Raw genomic sequence first — 20,695 nt, 5'->3', positions numbered from 1 at the left:
TTTCTTTTTTGGTTGAACAACTTAATTTTTTTTTATTTCAGCCAGGTTTCTTTCCAAAAGTAGCATAAGCTGATAGGCTAGTTTAAGTAAAGGGTATGTATTGGGTGGATATCAGGTTTACAGAACAGATAGGAGGCTGGGCATCAGGCTTGGGAATAGGCAGGAACCAAAAGATCATCAGAGCCAAAAAGCAAGAATCAGTGCCCAGTAACTGTTTTGTCACTGGTCGTAGGTGGCCCAGTCAGGGTGCTGCCTGTCCTGCTGCCACGGCCCCCCCGCCCCTGTATTGCTCACCGAAAATACAAAATTGCACAAGAAAGCATCTGATTAACCTAGCTCGCATGCTAGGCTTCCCAAGTCTTAATTTTCACTTGAGACTACACACAGTTAAGTCCCCCTAAGGAAACCAGAGATATGAATGCTTGGAAACCAAAAGCAATAATGCCATTTACAGTCATGTAGGAAAAAACAGAACCAGATGTTTTCGCATTTTTTTATTTTTGAACTTTAGAATTCAGTTCATCCATATAGAGTTTACCCCCTGCATGCAGATCAGAGCTTTAGAAGGGATTATATTCTTTCTCTAGCCAAATACTCTTATTTCGACTTAGGCATTAAGCAAAAAATGAAGGTGCCTGTTCTTCTTGAAGAGCGCAATATATATGATAGACATTTGTGAATAAGTCATGTGTGATGTGGCTTGTCAGTCTCTAGTGCCGAGAATGTGTCTATGCTCTTGGTGAAAGCAGATAAGGGTATTTCATTTAGACCATAATCCAAGTATTTTTTAACTTCATATTGGATTCTTCACATGGTTTTCCATGTCTTAGATTTTATTTTTGGACGTATTGAACTTGGACTAAATCTCACTATGTCCAAAACTAAACTCTTCTCTTCTAAACCTGCTACTTTTCCTGTTTTCACAATCCTGATAAGTTCACCACTATCCAATCTATTCATTCATTCCAGAAACCCAGAACTCATACACTACTTTCCTATACTTCATCCTACACATGGAGTCATATCACCAAAAACTGTCAGTTCTTCCTCCAAATCACTTTTCAAATATCTGCCATTTCCCTGTCAGTGTCTCAGTTCACATTTATGGCATCTGCATTTCTTACCACCTAACGTTTTTCTGGTATGGCTTAATTTCAGCAACCCCATATAATCCACCATGTTTTCCCATCTTATCCAAATTACCAAATTCTGAATATATCCTGATTTTTCATGAGTCTTGGATTTTTTTAAACTTTTTTTTTGGTATAGTATAACATACATACAAAGCAAAGAAATAAAAAAAGCAATAGTTTTCAAAGCACTCTTCAACAAGTGGTTACAAGATTGATTCCAGAGTTTGTCATATGATCCTTTCCTATTTTTCCTTTTAGCTACTCCAGAATATAGGAGGCTAGCGGGCTGAAATACATTTTTATCATCACAATCGACTTTTTTTTCCTTCTTTTTTTTTTGTGAACAATAACATATATACAAAAAAACTATAAATTTCCAACACAGCACCACAATTAGTTGTAGAACATATTTCAGACTTTGACATGGGTTATATAGCATATATATTAAAAAGCTATAAATTTCAAAGCGCATCACCACAATTAGTTATAGAACATATTTCAGAGTTTGACATGGATTGCAACTTCACAATTTTAGGTTTTTACTTCTAGCTGCTCTAAAATACTGGAGACTAAAAGAGATATCAATTGAATGATTCAGCATTCATATTCATTTGTTAAGTCCTATCTTCTATGTATAATTCCACCATCACCTTTGACTTTTCCATACCTCTCATTGGGGTTGTTTGGGCTATGGCAATTCTAAATTTTTGCTATTGAAAGGGTCTGTCACTAATATAGGATAGGGAGATGAAGCTATCTGATGTTCTGGAGAGGTTGGGCTTAGGTTTTAGGACTTGTCTGGACCAGGGACCCATCTGTTGTTTGTAGGTTTCTGGCAAATTACTCTAGTGCATGGAACCCTTGTGGAATCTTATAAATTGCCCTAGGTGTTCTTTAGGATTGGCTGGAATGGTCCTAGTTGGGGGTTGGTAGTATATGATACATAGCAAGGTCTAACTGAAGCTTGCGCAAGAGCAACCTCCAGAGTAGCCTCTCAACTCTATCTGAACTCTCTCTGCACCTGATACTTTATTAATTACACTTCTTTTTCCCCATTTGGTCAGGATGGAATTCTTAATCACACAGTGCCAGGTCTGGATTCATCCCTGGGAGTCATCTCCCACATCGCCAGGGAGGCTTTCACCCCTGGATGTCATGTCCCACATAGGGGGGATGGCAATGATTTCACTCGCAGAGTTGGGCTTAGAGAGAGTGAGGCCACATCTGAGCAACAGCAGAGGTCCTCCAGAAGTAACTCTTAGGCATGCCTATAGGTAGTCTAAGCTTCTTTGCTAACTACATGAGCTTCACAAGAGTGCCCTCATGATCGAGGGCATGGCCTATTGATTTGGGTGTCCCTAAAATTTGACACAATCTCAGGGGATTCCTGATGGTAAAGCTTAATAATTCCATAGTCTTTCTCCCCTCCCTCAGGGAACTTTGCCAATACTTTTTGATTATCTGGTTAATATACTCTAGGATGTTTCCAGGCATTACAATAATCTATACAGGATTAAAGGACCTTTTTTTTCATTCTGTGCTCTCTGTATTTCAGTTATTCAAATGAGCTATACAGATAGGTTGAATTAGATTATGCACTACAGAAAATTTCAGTTCCAAATCAAATAAACCTTTCTCCCATTGGTCTCAAAGAGTATGTGTGGTTCTAAAATATAGACACTGTCTTCCTTACCCCTATGTTCTGAATTACTTTAACCCCAACCTATTCAGCTTTGTTCTTATCTCTAAATATCAGGTTATATATATAAAACAACCTCTCAAAATCCAGAAATAATAATCACCACTCCGGACTTGGTGTCTGCTCTAAAAGCTCACAATCTAGGCCCCTGTTTTCTTATAAGCATTTTCTTAAGGTGGCCATACCATTGTTGTTTTTTGGTTTCTGGCTTATTTTGTCTATCTTAGATTTTAATGTAATGATTTTTAATTATGAATCTTTCCACCAACGTCCATCACTCTTTTGTCTGTTTGCCTGCTAAGCTTTGTCTCTCTCCTTCAAAAGACTCAAGATTAACTTTTTCCTGAAGACCTCCCCAACTCAACCACTGCCATCCTAAGTAGTCTTAGGCATCTCCTCTGAGTTACCATAGCACTGTGCGTACCTCTCTAGACCATCAACCTATACTCTTTGTTTGTTTATGTCTGTCTTCTTCTTATGCTGGGAGCTCATTCACAATTGTGTTTTCCTACTCACTGCATTCATGTAGTTTCTGGTACGCCACAGGCACCAGTGCATGTTTGCTTAATGCATGAATGAAGCATGTATCAGTGAATAGAATACATAGGTGAAGATAAGCTTGTGGGAAACTCCAGAAACCAAACTGAGCGAGTACTGGTTTGCCCTGACCCTGTCATGCCTTTTGCCTCAGCCACATGGTATGTCCAAAGAGAAGGCGCTTTAGTACACCAGCTCTTATCATGTCTCAATTTCTTGACCCTCTCGTCTCTTTCTCTCCCCAATTTTGTTAGCTTACTGCATTTCTCTAGCATACAAACTCTCCCAGCTTCTATTTCTAGCCCAGGCCGTAAAGTCCTACCAATGAATTTGGTCCATGCAGTTGTGAACATCACTGTTCCTCTTTTCCCAGAGTTTATTCTGTCTTCTCCCTGCTATTCCAAGTAACTCCACCAAGTCAGCCATTGGCCTCTGTACCACGCCTCAGTGTTGGCCCTCTTAGTCATATTTCTTTGCAAATCAGGCCCAAAGTAGAAGACAATTTTAGAAAAATATTTTGGTAAGAAAAGAAAAGAGTCATGGGAGAGATCCAAAATACAACTTTAACAATTTTATCAGAAAGCATCTCTTTGCTTAAAGCCACTTTTAGTAGTCTAGCATACATGTATCACATGTAGACGCACACTCATGCATTCCTCCATTCATTTGTTCTTTTCGACTTTTATTGTGTTCGTTCTAATCACCAATTACTATGCTAGGCTCTGGGATAAAATGATTTCAGAATACAGATATTTTCCTTGCACTTCATAGTGTTTATACTCTGGGAATGAGAGAGTGAGTTTTATGAATGATAATTATAAAATAAAATAAATGTATTGCTAGAAATATGCACAGGTCCAGTAGTAACAGAGGAGAGGGTATGCAGTCTTAAAGGTGACCTCTAGTACCTGACAAAGACCAAAAATGTTAAACATTTCATTAAAAACTCTCCTTAATCTCTCTCTCACGCTGTTTTTTCCAACCTTGTTTCTTTCTTTTATACCATTACACACTCTAAACTCCAACCATGTGTGAGACTACCACAGAAGATATTCATCAGGAAAATTACAGCAGTCATTATTTTGGTGAGATATTTTAAAATATTTAAATGAGAACCAAAAGAGCTATGGCAACAGCTTGTCCTTTCTATAAAGTCCTGTAATTCAAGATTGTTAAGTAAAGCTAATTTATTTGGGAGATTGGGATTTGATAGAATAACCTTGTGTTAAATATAGTCAACCTATTATCAGTGTTTTGTATAATCTCAAATGGCAAATAATCTTAATTTAGTTTCACAGATAATTTAAAAATAATCTACAGTTGAATTTAGAATGCATTTTCTGCTTTCCTGTTCCATCATCTCCTCTAGAAGATATACCCTATAGATATTCCTCTTCTTTAGGCTAACGTTGACATTTTAAAATTAAAAATTTAAATTAACATGCATTTCCTAATCACATGCTAATTTTTATAGGTTTTGGATAGATGGCAAAGAAGGAAACTAAGGACTAAAGTGTGTCTTGTATGAATAACCACATATCTTCTTAAATGGCTGTTATCCCTTTTCCCATGTGTGTGCATCTGTGTGCATGTAAATCAAGATGTAAACAGTTTCAAGAAAAATAGTCTAACTCTTATATCAAAGGGTCTCCAAAACATGAAATAGCAGTGTTCACAGGTAGTATTTTAAAACCCACCTTTGGGTGGAGTCATGCTACTGCCAACGAACTTAACTGTTGTGGTTTATTCTAGCATTTACTGTCACTTTGCACGATTAAGGTGTTTTGATCCAACATCTGAAGGCAGCTTTTCTCAAAAACCAAGACATCTACTTATAGCTGTCTGGCCCATTGTGTGCGTCACACCACAGACAGCCTGCCCGGTACTTCTTTCCGGTTCCTGTTTTTGTCTGAAAAATGACAATGTTTGGAATAAAAAAATTAGTTATAAAAGCCCCCAAATGTGATTCTCTGCAGTGAAAACGAAAGCAGATTTGATTTTGAAATCAAATATAAAAGTGTGTATAATTTTCATTCCTCTGAAAAAGAAATTAGAATACATCTTCCCTGATGAAACTTGCAGCACAGCTACTGCCTCTTATTTTTTCTGCTTTCAACCTTTATCCCAGCACTGACTCCAGCCTTGGATGACAAGCACGCTCCAGTTTCCCTTCGCCTGAAACGCTTTCCTTGGTAAGTAACTGCGCTGCTACCTCTTTGTCTTCAGTTTAATCTCGTGCCTCAACCTGACACAATCTGATACTACTCTAAAGAAACAGCTTGATCAAAGACGGTTCCTCAACCCAGTTAGCGATTTTCAGGTCCTTATTTTTCCTATTTTTCTTGAAGCCTTCAATGCCACCTATCTGAACACTCTTTTCTTGATTCTTATTAATTCTCAGACATCCTTCAATCTTCTTTTCCCCATCTTTATCAGATTCTTAAATTTTATTTGTGCTTAGAGCATGTCTCAGATTCCTGTTCTTGGCCCTTTTGTTTCTTCATTCTGTGCTCTCACTTGACAATCTTGTTTTCTTCCAAAGCTTTTTTTTTTTTTAACCCCCTCCCAAAACTTAAAAAACTTAAAATACAAAAAAGTTACAAATGTCCATTGTAACAATACAAAGAATATAGTCAAAAAAGAAAGTCTTTTCCTGCTATCCATTCCAGTACCAATTCCTGATGCTAACAGCTTGGTCAGATTTTTTCATGTATTTTTTTTCTAAGCATATGAGTGTGATTGGATTTACATATATAGGCAAATGATATATATTCATACAAATATGTATTTACATATATATTCTATTACAAAATTGGGTCATATTAAATATTGTCTTGTGAAATATTTTTTCTTTATAACAAATCACAGATATCTTTCCTAATCAATGCATGTGGAGCTATTTAATCCATTAAAAGACTGCATAGTATTCCATAATATGGAAGTACCATGCTTCTAAACTCCTCGTGGACATTTCCACATATTTACTCGACTAGCTAATCAACTTCAACAACAGAAGTCCAACATTATAATTTTCATTCTAAACTCTTCCTTGTATATTCCGTATTTGGTTGATGGTATCGTCTTCCTAATCACATACATAACCTGAAAACTAGCCCTAATATTTCCCCTATGTCATAGACATACAACATTTAAGAAATGTTCATTGGGGTGTGCCACAGATGCTTTAGGCTTTGCATATCCCGAAAGGAATAAATCATTTGGCAGCACCCAACTTAGGTATCCGGAGTATCCATGCCACTGAGTTTGTCCAATTTTACTACCTAAATATCACTTTTTTAAAAAAATGTTTTTATTGCCACGCACATACAGTCCATACATGGTGTAGCAATCAATGGCTCACAGTATCATCACATAGCTGTGTATTCATCACCATGATCATTTTTTAGAATATTTGCATCACTCCAGAAAAAGAAATAAAAAGAAAAAAGAAAAAACTCATACATCCCATACTCCTTACTCCTCTCTCTCATTTCATTCTACCCAATCTATTTTATTCCTTATCCCCTGTGCCAGTTTAAAGGGATTATTTACCCTAGGGAAGCCATGTTTTAATCCTGATCTATCCTGTGGAGGCAGCTATTTCTTTTAATCTCTATTCAGCATTGTAGGTTGGAAATTTGATTAGATTATCTCCATGGAGATGTGGTGCACCCAACTGTGGATATTAATCTTTGATTAGAGGGAGATGTGACTCCATCCATTTCAGGTGGGTCTTGATTAGTTTATTGGAAACCTTTAAAAGAGGAAACATTTTGGAAAGAGCCATAGAGACCACACAACCAGAATCCTTTGGAGATGTAGAAGGAATACGCCTCTGGGGGAGCTTCATGAAACAAGAAGCTAGGAGAGAAAGCTAGCAGACGTCGCCACATTTGCCATGTGCCTTTCCAGTTGAGATGACAAACCCTGAATATCATTGGCCTTCTTGAGCCAAGGCATCTTTCCCTGGATGCCTTAGATTGGACATTTCTATAGCCTTGCTTTAGTTTGGACATTTTCACAACCTTAGAACTGTAAACTTGCAACTTAATAAATCCCCCCCCCCCTTTTAATTCAATGTACAAACACAAACATTCTTACCATATGATCATTCCATTCTTGTTATATAATCAATAGCTCACAATATCATCACATAGTTGTATATTCATCATCATGATCATTTCTTAGAACATTTCCATCAATTCAGAAAAAGAAAACAGAAAAAAATTCATACATACCATACCCCTTACCCCTCCTTTTCATTGATCACTAGCATTTCAATCTACTAAATTTATTTTAACATTTGTTCCCCTTATTATTTATTTATTTTTAATCCATATGTTTTACTCATCTGTCAATAAGGTAGATAAAAGGAGCATCAGACACAAGGTTTTCACAATCACACAGTCACATTGTGAAAGCTATATCATTATACAATCATCTTCAAGAAACTATGGCTACTGGAACACAGCTCTACGTTTTCAGGCAATTTCCTCCAACCTCTCCATTACACCTTAACTAAAAAGGTGATATCTATATAATGCATAAGAATAACCTCCAAGATAACCTCTTTTAGGTTTAGAATCTCTAAACTGTTTAGAATCTCTCAGCCAATGACACTTTATTTTGTCTCATTTTGTTCTTCCCCCTTTGGGTTGAGAAGGTTTTCTCAATCCTTTGATGCTGGGTCCCAGCTCAGTCTAGGATTTCTGTCCCATGTTGCTAGAAGATCCACATCCCTGGGAATCATGAACCATGCAGAGAAGGGGAGGGCAGTGAGTTTGCTTGTCATGTTGGCTGAGAGAGGGCACATCTGAGCAACAAAAGAGGTTCTCTGGGAGGTGACTCTTAGGCCTAATTTTAAGTAGGCTTAGCCTATCTTTTGCAGGGTTAAGTTTCATGTGAACAAACCCCAAGATTGAGGGCTTGGCCTATTGATTTGATTGTCTGCACTGCTTATGAGAATTTAGGAATTCTCCAAATGACAAAGTTGAATTTTCCCCTTTTCTCACCATTCTCTCAAGGGGGCTTTGCAAATACATTTTTACTCACTGTTCAAATCACTCTGGGATTTATTGGGGCATCACTCTGGACAAACCTACAAAATCTCATGCCCTACTCAAGATTCCATGTACTTATGGTGTTCAATTAAGCTGTCCACATAAGTTATATTAGGAAATGCACTAGTCAAAATATAAATTTTGTACCAAATAAACATTTTTTTGCTTTAGTATCACACATAAGTTAAAGTTTTGACATATTAATTACCATCTATTTTCAACACCCTGCAGTATTGGCATTCTTTTGTTCTATCTCATGCAAAAACACTTTTAAATTTGTACATTTAGTCACTATCATTATACACTCTAGGCATTCCTAGATTATACCATCTCAGTCTTTATCTCATATCTTTCCTTCTGATTTCATCTGTGCCCCCAGGCCTCCTCCCTCTATCATTCTCACATTCAGCTTCATTCATTGTTCTAACATTATGCTACAATCAGGAAGTATTGTGCTATCCATTTCTGAATTTTTACAATAGTCCCATTGCACAGTCTGCATCCCTTCAGCTACAATTACCCAATATCTACCCTATTTCTATCTCCTGATGACCTCTGTTCTTAACTGAAATTCTCCAAGTTCATTCATTAATGTTAGTTCGTATCAGTGAAGCCATACAGTATTTGTCTTTTTGTTTCTGGCTAATCTCACTCAGCATAATGTCCTTAAGATCCATTCATGTTGTTACATACTTCATAACTTTATTCTGTCTTACAGTTGCATAATATTCCATCGTATGTATATACCACAGCTTGTATAGTTACTCATCACAAACTCCCTCTTTTAAAAGCTGTTCTGTTTCTGGTATATCACATTCCGGCAGCTTGCAAACTACAACATCCCCCATTATTTATTTATTTATAATCCTTTTTTTTTTACTCATGTGGCCCTACCCTGGACAGAAGGAGCATCAGACACAAAGTTTTCACCATCTCAGAGTCACATTGTAAAAGTTACATTGTTATGGAATCATCTTCAAGAATAAAAGCTACTGGAACAGCTCAACAGTTGCAGATACTTCCCTCTAGCTACTCCAATACACCATATACTAAAAAAGGCATCTATAAATAATGCATAAAAATAGCCCCCAGGATAAGCTCTCAATTTTGTTTGAAATCTCTTAGTCACTGAAACTTTATTTTGCTTCATTTCTTTCTTCCCCCTTTTGGTCAAGAGGGCTTTCTTGATTCCTTGATACCAAGCCACAGCTCATCCTGGTACTTCTGACCCACATTGCCAGGGAGATTTAAAACCCTGGAAGTCATGTCCCATATAGGGGGGAGGGCAGTGAGTTCACCTGCTGTCTGGCTTAGAGAGAGAGGCTACATGTAAGCAACAAAAGAGGTTCTCTAGGGGTGACACTTAGGCATAATTTTAAGTGGACTTAGCTTATTCTTTTTAGGAATAAGTTTCATAGGGGTGAACCCCAAGATTGAGGGCTCAGCCTATTGATTTGATTGTCCCCTTTGCTTGTGAGAATATCAGAAGTTATCCAAATGAGAAAGTTGAATATTTCCTCCTTTCTCCACAATCTCTCAAAGGGACTTTGCAAATACATCTATCTATCTATCTATCTATCTATCTATCTATCTATCTATCTATCTATCTATCTATCTATCTATCTATCTGTCTGTCTGTCTGTCTGTCTGTCTGTCTGTCTGTCTGTCTGTCTGTCTATCTATCTATCTATCTATCATCTATCTATTTAACTTTTACTGAGAAACCTTCATGCACATATATTCTAAACATGATGTACAATCAGTGGCTCACAATATCATCACATGGTTGTGTATTCATCACCATAATAATTTTTTAGAACATTTGCATCTCCAGAAAAAAAAATAAAAAGAAAAAAGAAAAACTCATACATACTATATACCTTACCCTTCCCTCTCAATGACCACTAGTGTTTCCATCTACCTTATTTATTTTACCATTTGTTCCTCCTATTATTTATTTATTTATTTTTAACCATATTTTTTACTCATCTGTCCATAGCCTGGATATAAGGAGCATCAGACGCAAGGTTTTCACAGTTACATGTTATACCTTTATACAATTGTTTTCAAGAACTAGGCTACTGGAACACAGTTCAATAGTTTCAGGTACTTCCCTCCAGCCATTCCAATATACCATAAACTAAAAAGAAATATTTATACAATGCATGAAAATAACCTCCAGGATAACCTCTCAACTCTGAAATCTCCCAGCCACTGAAACTTTATTTTGTCTCATTTCTCTCCTCCCCCTTTTGGTCAAGAAGCCTTTCTCAATCTCTTGATGCTGGGTTCTGGCTTATCCCAGGCTTTCTGTCTCACATTACCAGGGAGATTTACACCCCCAAGAGTCATGTCTCACATAGAGGGAAGGCAGTGAGTTCACCTGCTGGGTTGGCTTAGAAAAAGAGGCTACATCTGAGCAACAAAAGAGCGTCTCTAGGGGTGACTCTTAAGCCTAACTTTAAGTAGACTTAGCCTATCCTTTGTAGGAATAAGTTTCATAAGGGCAAACCCTAAAATTGAAGGCTGGGCCTATTGATTTGGTTGTCCCCACTACTTGTGAGAACATCAGAAATTATCCAAATAGGGAAGTTGAATATTTCCTCCTTTCTCCCCAGTCACCCAAGGGAACTTTGCAAATACTTTTTTATTCACTGCCCAAATTACTCTGGGATTTATCAGGGCATCACACTAACCTTGACAAGCCACAAAATCTCGCGGCCTATTCAAGATTCCCTGTACTTACAGTGTTCAACAAAACTGACCATATAAGTTGAATTAGGTAATGTGCTACCCAAAATATGAATTTTGCACTAAATAAATGTCTCTCCCTTTGGTCTCACACAGAAGTTGAAGTTTTAAAATATGGACGATATCATCCTTTCCCTTGTATTCTGATCTACCTTAGTCTTTCCAGAATCAGCTTCATTCATATCTCTACTCAAAGTCTGATCATTTTTCTACTTTTTAAACAGTTCCTGTATAGGGTACTGCTGACATTCATCGCTTCAGAGCTCTGAGTCTCAGGTGTCACATAAATACCCTAAATTTCTGGAAACAACCAGGTTATATAGAAACATGTAAGTATCTCAGAATTTAGAAATAACAGTTACACCTCCTGAATATATGTGACTGCTGTAAGAGCTTACAATCTAGGACCCTTTACAATAGGCCCCAACTTAATAACCCATGCTCTCGTCTTCAGTTCACTGAGTTTTATATTCTGGCTAGTTCTTATGACTGAGACAGATAATATTTGTCTTTTTGTTTCTGACATTTCATTCAGTATACCACCCTTAATGTTCACTCACCTAGTTGCATGTCTCATAACTTCATTCTTTTTTGTGGCTGCTCAGTAGTCTGTTGTATATATACACTACAGTTCCCCCTTCCATTCTTCAATCAATGTACCTCTAGGCCACCTCCATCCATTGTGAATCATGAACACTGCTGCCATAAATACCAGTGTGCAAATGTCCACTCATGTCACCATACTCAGTTCTTCCAGGTATACACCTAGCAATGAGGTTTCAGGACCATACGGCAACCACTGCACTGCGTTCAAAGGGGCTGCACCTCTCACATTCCCTACTGACAGGAAATAGGTACATCTTTTCCTCTGCATTCTCTAACACTTGTTTCTCTTTGTTCATTTTTAAACAGTTTCATTCACATATTATACAATCCAACCTAAGAATATAGATATGCCTTTGCCACCATAATCTATAATAAGACATTACCTTTTCTTCCATAAAGAATCCATACCCCTCCACCATGCCCCCCACCTGTTGACATTTAGTTTTGGAAGAAAACATTTGTCACATTCAGTGGAAGCATATTGCAATGTTACTGTTGACTATAGACCCTAGTGTATGTTGATTGTACTTTTTCCTGTATACCATCCAAAGACTGAGATCTTTATCCTCTCTCTTTCCTTCAGGTTTCATACATGCCACTAGCCCTTCTATTTCAATCATAGTCACATTCAATTTCATTCAGTGTACTTATATTATTGTGCTACAATCAGGTAGTATTGTATTATCCACTTCTGAATTTTTTACAATCAGCCCTGTTGCTCAATCTGCATTCCTTCAGCACCAAATGCCCAGTCTCTAAACTATTTCTATCTCTTGATAACTTGTGTTCTTAACTTCAGCTCAAAGTTCACTCATTAATGTTAGGTCATATTAGTGAGACCATAAGTATTTACTTATCCTTTTGTTTCTGGCTAATTTTACTCAGCATAATGCCTTCAAGTTTCATCCACATTGTTACATGCTTCATGACTTTACTCTGTCTTACAGCTGCATAATATCCTATCGTGTGTATATACTAAAGCTTGTTTAGCCACTAATCCATTGATGGACATTTGGGCTGTTTCTAGCTCTCAGCAATAGAAAATAATGCTGCTATAAACATCTATTTGCAACTGTCCATTTGCATACTTGCCTTTAGTTCCTCTGAATATATACCTAGAAAAAATAGGATTGCTGGATCATATGGCAATTCTATACTTAACTTCCTGAGGAACCACCAAACTGCCTTTCAGGTGGTTGTATCATTTTACATTCCCACCAACAATGGATAAGTGTGCTTCTTTTTCTACATCCTTCCTAACACTTGTCATTTTCTGTTTTTTTTTTTTAATATAATAGCCATTCTAGTGAGTGTCAGATGATATCTCATTGTGGTTTTGATTTGCATTTCCCTAATAGCCAGTGAAGTTGAGCATCTTATCATATGCCTTTTAGCCATTTGTATTTCCCCTTCTAAGAAGTGTCTGTTCATGTCTTTTGCCCATTTTTTAATTGGGTTGTTTTTCTTTTTGTTGTTGAGTTGAAGAATCTCTTTATATATTCTAAATACTAAACCCTTATCTGATATGCAGTTTCCAAATATTATCTCCCATTGCATAAGCTGCCTTTTGACTCTCCTGTCAAAGTTATTTGATGCACAAAGGTGTTTAATTTGAGGAGTTTCCATTTATCTATTTCTTTTTTCAATGCTCTTGCTTTGGGTGTAAGGTCTAGGAAATTGCCTCCTATTACAAGATTTATAAGATGTTTCCTTATATTTTCTTCTAAAAGTTTTATGGTTTTAGCTCTAATATTTAGCTCTTTGATCCATTTTGAGTTAATTTTTGTATAAGTTATGATATATGGATCCTTTTTCATTCTTTTGCATATGGATAACCAATTCTCCAAACACCATTTATTGAAGAGGTTGTTCTCTCCCGGGTGGGTTGCCTTGACTACCTTATCAAAGATCACTTATTCATAGATAAGAGGGTCTATTTCTGAACACTCTATTCAATTCCATTGGTCAGTATATTTATCTTTATACCAGTACCATGCTCTCTTGACCACTGTAGCTTCATAATATGCTTTAAAGTCTGGTAGTATGAGAACTCCCAGTTCCTTTTTCTTTCTCAAGATATTTTTATCTATTTGGGGCAACCTGCCCTTCCAAATAAATTTGGTTATTGGTTTTTCTATTCTAAATATATCTTGATTTTATAATTTCTACTCTTTCTTAATTATCACTTTCTCAATTTAGGATTCAATTATTCTTTCATCTGGTCTGTTGCAGCAATCTCTTTGCACTCTCTCCTCCCTCCCATACATTTGCTTTCATCTACATGATTTTTCTAAAGGGTAGATCTACTGGTTACTATGCAGCTTAAAAACCTTCACTGACTCCCATTCAGCCATAGAATAAAGTTCATATTCCTTAGCATGTGGTACAAGACTTTTTATCCCCAACCAGCTTTCCAATCTCATTTTCCATTATTTCCCAAGTCCTTATACTTTATAGTTTTGCTGTAGCAAAATACATGCCCACATATATACAGTTTTTTTGAGGCATTTGCACTCACACAAGTTAATTCTTCTGCATTAGATGTCCTTCTGTGCATTATCTTGAAAACTGATTTACTCTTCAAATTCTTACTCAACCTTCCTTTTCTTATAGTCTTCTCTTAGTCTCTCCATCATAAATTACTTCTTGCTCTGCTATTTACTTTATACACGTATTATTGAATAATATGTGCAATATTACTGCATATTATAACATTTATCTGTACTATTGTATATCTATCTACTTAACTGTCACTCTTGGCTCTTTCATAGTAGGAACCAGGTATTAATTTATTTTTGTATATTTAACATCTACCATACTTCTGGCACATAGTAACTGCTTGGCAAATTTTAATGGGTTAAGTTGAGAAATATTGAGTAAATTGAATTTTTATTCTACTGTCATTTTCAACATCCACATTCAACCAATTAACTCCTCTTTACAATGTACTTCATCAATTATAGCACCTTTTTGTACATTTCTTTTCTTTCCCATCAGCATTATCATTGTACAAGAGCTCATCCCCTTTCATTCATTCACTCATTCAGAAGCTCTTGTTAAGTATATGTGGGTTTTGGGAATATAGTGTACTGGCAACATGACATCTGGCTTTGATGGTTAAGTTCATGTGTCAACTTGGCTAGATTATGGTGCCCAGGTATTTGGTCAAGCAAGCACTGGTCTGATTGTTACTGTAAGAGTATTTCATGGATTTAAATCCTCAGTAAGTTGATTACGTCTGTGGCTGATTACATCTACAATGAACTGAAGTGATTGCCTTTGACGATGGGAGAAGGCTTACCCAATCAGTTCAAGCTCTTAAAAGGAGAAGTGATTATTTCAGTAGTCAAAAGGATGAAATTTCTATCTCTGCTTTAGCCAGCCAACTTCTTTTGAGGAATTAATCAAAAACCTTCATCTGAGTTCCCATCTTGTGGCCTTGCCCACCCCCACAGTAACATGAGTGAATTCCTATAATCTCATTATATAATATGTAATATATATACTGCATACATATACTATATACATATATATATATGGACAGAGCGGTTGGTTCTATTTCCCTGGAGAACTCTAACTAATACATTGGCCTAGAAGAGCTCATCACAACTTTTTGGGAAAGCAGACATAAAAAGAGATCAATCATTGTAGTGACTTCCTTCCAGTTTTCTTTCCCATAATTTTCTCCTGATCTTATGTCACCGTCACAATATACTCAGAGTATTCACAGCTCTGATCATACTACTTCTTTGCTCAAAACTCTATATCTTTCTATTTCTTGCAGAATAAGGAATTATCACTTAGGGTAGGCCACGGTGGCTCAGTGGCAAAATTCTCACCTGTCATGCCAGAGACCTGGGTTCAAATTCCCTGTGCCTGCCCATGCCAAAATAAATAAATAAATAAATAAATAAATAAATAAATAAATAAATAAATAAGATTCATCACTTAGACTGACATTCACTATAATATGCCTTTTATATACTACCTCACTCTTCTCCCACCCCCTCGATTTCTTGCCCATTTATCAAAAAATCAATTCAGATGATAACTTTTCCATGAAGTCTTCCAGGATCCTTCTAAGAATAATTAATATGTCACCTCTATTTTTCTTTTATTAAGCATTAATGTGCATTCTGCTTTGTAATACAATTATTCATGTATATATCTATTATGGGAGAAGGGTAAGGTTTAGGTGGTTTTTCCTTCCTTCTTTTTTTTTTTAGCTTCAGAAAATCAATATAACAGAGATCTAATGTCCTTTGAATTTGAAGTTTATTTCTTATTTCATTTGGAAGTTATTCCATTCCTTGCATTTACATAGGAGTCATTCATATTTCTGTCTATGAGCTTTACAGAATCAAATACCATAGTGATAAATTTTATTTTATTTATGAAGAATATGATTATTTTAAAAATAACTGCACAAGGGATTCAAGGGTAGTTCAGTGGTAGAATTCTCACCTGCCATTCAGGAGACCTGGGTTCGACTCCTGATCCATGCACTCCCCTCCAAATAAACAAACAAAATTCAACAAATGCTGCGGCAATAACTGGATGCTCACATGGGAAAATAATGAAATGTGACTCTGCCATACAGCATACAAAAAAAAAAAAAATAACTGCACCAGCTTAAACTAATTCTAGAAAGGATTTTATTGCCCACACCCACAGTGAAACTACATAGCAACGAACTTTCATTAATGAAGAGTAATTATTATAGTGTGGTAATATCAAATGCAAAGGTGTATTACAATAAAGAATTTGTATTACATTTGTTAAAAAGAGTTAACATTGCTTACTCATTTGATTAAAGTATCAAAGATTTTTTAATCATGTCTTTGCACATTTTGCATGTAATCTGCTGAATCCAGTAGCAGGTGATAACAAACTCCTATCATTTATGTAAATGTTCAGAAGCTCCACAGTAATGAAGTGTGGATTAGCTCTTATGGAGGAATGATATGTGCAACTATGTAATCTTTGTACTTGCATGCAGGCTGAAATAATTCCTTTTATTTCATTTTTTCAGTTGCAAACCCTTTACTGATGCAAAATTGATTTTATGTTGCTTTTAGATCAGTATCTGATACATTGGCCTGCAGGACAAATTACTGGCAAGAGTTGCTGTGAAGCTCAAGTAGAAAAGTGGAGAGGCATGGAAGAATTGGGTGAATGAAAGATAGCTTATTACACTTATACTTAAGTATTATTTATCTGGATATTTAAGAAGTTTGCAGCTTTTCACCATTGCTTTCAGTGCTGTAGTGACATACATACATCTTACCCATGTGAATATTTATATAAATTATTTTACACGCTGACGTTTTAAATCCCAGGATGATTTTTCTTTCTTTTTTTCTTTTTACTAAACTGGACTCCACAAATATGATACTAATTTACATTCTTACCACAGTATGTGAAAGTGCCTGAACTTTCTCCTACATTATGCATTAGTCTTAATTTTGCATCTTTGTCAGTCTACTAAACAAAAAATTATACCTAGCTCTTGTTTGAATTCTTTGATTATAAGAGAAGTTCAGTATTTTTAATATTGGTTATTTGTAAAATTTTTATTTGTGAATTGTTATAGCCTTTGCCCATTTTGAGTGGTCTGATTTCCATTTCTAGTGCGCCAATATAATTATATATTCTAGGTGTTAATTTTTTATTGCCAATGTTGTTCTTAATTTGATGTTTATCTTTCAACTTTGTTTATGGTACATTACTACAGGAAATTTTTATTCAAGTTCTATCCAATTTACATGATTTATTTCACAGATTTACATTCTGTGATTGGAAGGCCTTTCTTATCTTTACTTAGATTGCAAAAATATTCAAGTATGTTTTTTTCTTGTTCTTTTAAGAGGTTATTATTTTTTTTAATCTTTGATCTATTTGTAGTTGGTTTAAGGAATTAGGTAGGAATCAGCTTGTTTTCTTCCAATCATCCCAGTGCCTAAATGATTAATCTATTTTGACTCACTGATTTCAAAGGCCTATTTTAATTACATTCTGTATTCTCACAGAAATTTGAGTCTGTTTCTGAACCTTCTATTCTGAGCCAGGGTTCCATCTGCTTATCACTATACCAATAGCATACTGTTTTATGTAATGTAGCTTTACTTTATGCTTTGATATTTTGTAGGACCAGTTCCCCTGCCCGATTCTTCACCCAGAACTCTTCCTTTTGAGAATTTTCCTGGAAATTTTTGAATGTTTATTTTATAAGATAAATGTTACAATCTTCTATTGCATTTCCTTATTAAAGCTGCTAGAATTTTAATAGCAGTTTATCATCTAATTTGGAGTTAGTTCTCCATTACTCAAATCTTCTTTTATGTTTTGAATGGAGATGTACAGTTTTAATATAAATCCTGCATAATTCTGTGGTATTTATTTATTCATTCATTCATTCACTCATCCTATTATGGGTGACACATTTTACCTTTGTATTTTCAAAGTTTTTTAGTGAGAATAAGAGTTACTGATTTTTATATATTCCTTTTGTATTGTTTACCTTACTGAACTAATTCCAGATGAAATGATATACTCATAATAAGAATTTTAGCTCCTCCTTTCATATTTTTTATAGCTCTTAAATACTTCTGGAAAAGTGTTAAGTAATTGTGGTGATTGGAGAACAATTTGGCAAAAACAAATGACATTGATGAAGTGATTTCTAAGACCCTGGAACTCCACTCTTATGTTTATGAACCTAGAAAAACCATCTCACATCTGCACTAAAGAGACACATATAAAAATGTTCATTGCAGCCCAACTTATAATTGAGACAACCTAAATTTTCATCAGAAGGAGAATAGTTAATAAATTCTGGTATATTTATCAATAAAGTGGTGAACTTCGATTATATGGATAAATCTCACAAGTAATGTTAAGGAAAATATTGAAGAATGATGGATTGATAGTAATTGTTTAAAAGCATGTATGGAAATTATAAATCTGAATTCAGAGTAGCGATGTTCTCTCAATGAAAGGAAGCAGAATGTGATTGGGAGGGATACACCAGATTACTTAACTGGATTGAGTAGATACTAAAGTGTTCATTATATTATTATTTATATCATATTATTTGTCTGAAATAGCTCATAATAAAAATTTAAGATAAAATAATAAAAGTGGCAATAGCAGCTATCTTTCTCTTTTCCTTACTTTAATAGACATGTTTTTGATCTTTCATCATAGAGGACAACTGTTGGTTGACTGACTGGCATCCATTCTTCATTCCTTTATTCCTCATGGAATCTCCTCCATCTTGTAGCCATGTGCTCTGGGGGTTGAATTATGATTAGTCTAAGATGGTCAGCACATCATGTTCCTCTGAAGGCTTTTAATGGTCTTAATGATCTAAGTTGGCCCCATAAAGTGGAATCTGTACATATTTGTACGGATTTGTGTATTCTGTGATTGAATAATACATTCTCTATTTCCTTTCCTCCTGGATGTGAATAAGGAATCATCTTGATCTATTTGTTTCTTACATCCATCTTATTTATTACAAAACAAACTAACCTTAGAATGAAGTCATGATTGTAAACAACAGAAGGGAGAAAGAGAATAAGTCTCTGAGGACATTATTAAGCCGCTAAATCAACCAAGCCTGAAGGTTGTACAACCGCTATACTTCCTGTTTTATGAGGTAATAAATTTTCCTATTATTTAAGCATGTTTGAGTTGAGGCTTCTGTTCTTGGCAGCTAGAAGCATCCAGAGTGTTATCATGATGCTAGCTGATGATATATGACCTGTAATTTTTTATTGGGTTGAAAATTATCTTTCTATTTCTGCTTTCTTTAAACTTTCTTCATGAATCATTGCTCAATTTTATCAAATACCAGTTTTTATATCTAGGTTAACTATATTTTATCTGCTCTGACTTGTTAATAGTGTGAATTTTATTAGCATGTTTCCTACATAGGAAACTTCTTTGCATTTCAAAGTAAACCCTACTTAATCTTGCTATATAGTTCTTTTCAAGTACTATTAGGTTTTAGTTGCTAGTATTTTATTTAAGAACTTTAATCAATATTCATAATTAAGATTGATATGCATAATATTATTTTTATTTGTGCTCCTTTGTCAAACTTTACTATCCATGTTGTGCTAAATTTGTGAAAAAGAATTTGGAAAGTTCCTTCTTTCTTTGGGTTCTGGAAGATCTTAAAAAGCATAGTCATTATCTTACTTGAGAGCTTAAGAGAATTCACTCTTCAGGTGACTTTGTGAGCAGTTGTTCATTGACAATTTTCAATTCTTTCCTTGACTATGAAGTTTTCCCATCTCTCCTTAATTAACATTGGTAATTTGAAATTCCTTAGAAAGTTAATATTTGAATAGCAATTTGGGCAATTTTAAAGGCATGTTTTAAATGTGCTTAGCTTTTGATTCAGCAATTATGCTTTTATGGATCTGTACTACAGACATATTTGCAAATGAATCCCAAGTGGTATTTGCTCCTATTTTTAGAATTCTACCAAACAAACAAACAAACAGGAAATAACCTAAATGTCTATAAAGGGGAATGCTAAGTAAATTTGGTACATCAATTTATGGGTTACAATATAGCAGTTAAAAAGTGTTCTAGTTTGTAAGCTGCCAGAGTGTGTTATACCAGAACTGGAATGCCTTTTAAAAAGGGGAATTTATGAAGTTGCAAGTTTACAGTTCTAAGGCCATGAAAATGTCCAAATTGAGGCAAGTTTATAAAAATGTCCCAAATTAAGGCATACAGGAAAAGATACCTTGGTTCAACAATGCTGATGATATTCAGGGTTTCTCTCTCAACTGGAAAGGCTCATGGCAATGTTTGTTAAAACGTCCCACCCAAAGTACTTGAAACTCTTGAGCTGTATTCCAGTAGCCTTGATTCTTTTTTTTTTTTAACATGAG

The 20,695-nt window shown here is 35.4% G+C and overlaps 1 long non-coding RNA gene across 1 annotated transcript in view; it reads left to right on the top strand.

The window, feature by feature from the left end:
• LOC143649422 (uncharacterized) overlaps positions 1 to 20,695 on the top strand; it is a 141,603-nt gene that overhangs the window by 43,036 nt on the left and 77,872 nt on the right. The window contains exon 4 of the long non-coding RNA XR_013158988.1: positions 5,498 to 5,561. This is a non-coding gene — a long non-coding RNA (uncharacterized LOC143649422). The remainder of the gene's footprint in view (positions 1 to 5,497; positions 5,562 to 20,695) is intronic.

The sequence above is a fragment of the Tamandua tetradactyla genome, chromosome 11 (assembly GCF_023851605.1).
Source record: "Tamandua tetradactyla isolate mTamTet1 chromosome 11, mTamTet1.pri, whole genome shotgun sequence".
NCBI lineage: Eukaryota > Metazoa > Chordata > Mammalia > Pilosa > Myrmecophagidae > Tamandua > Tamandua tetradactyla.
This window is presented reverse-complemented; position numbering and strand designations above follow the sequence as displayed.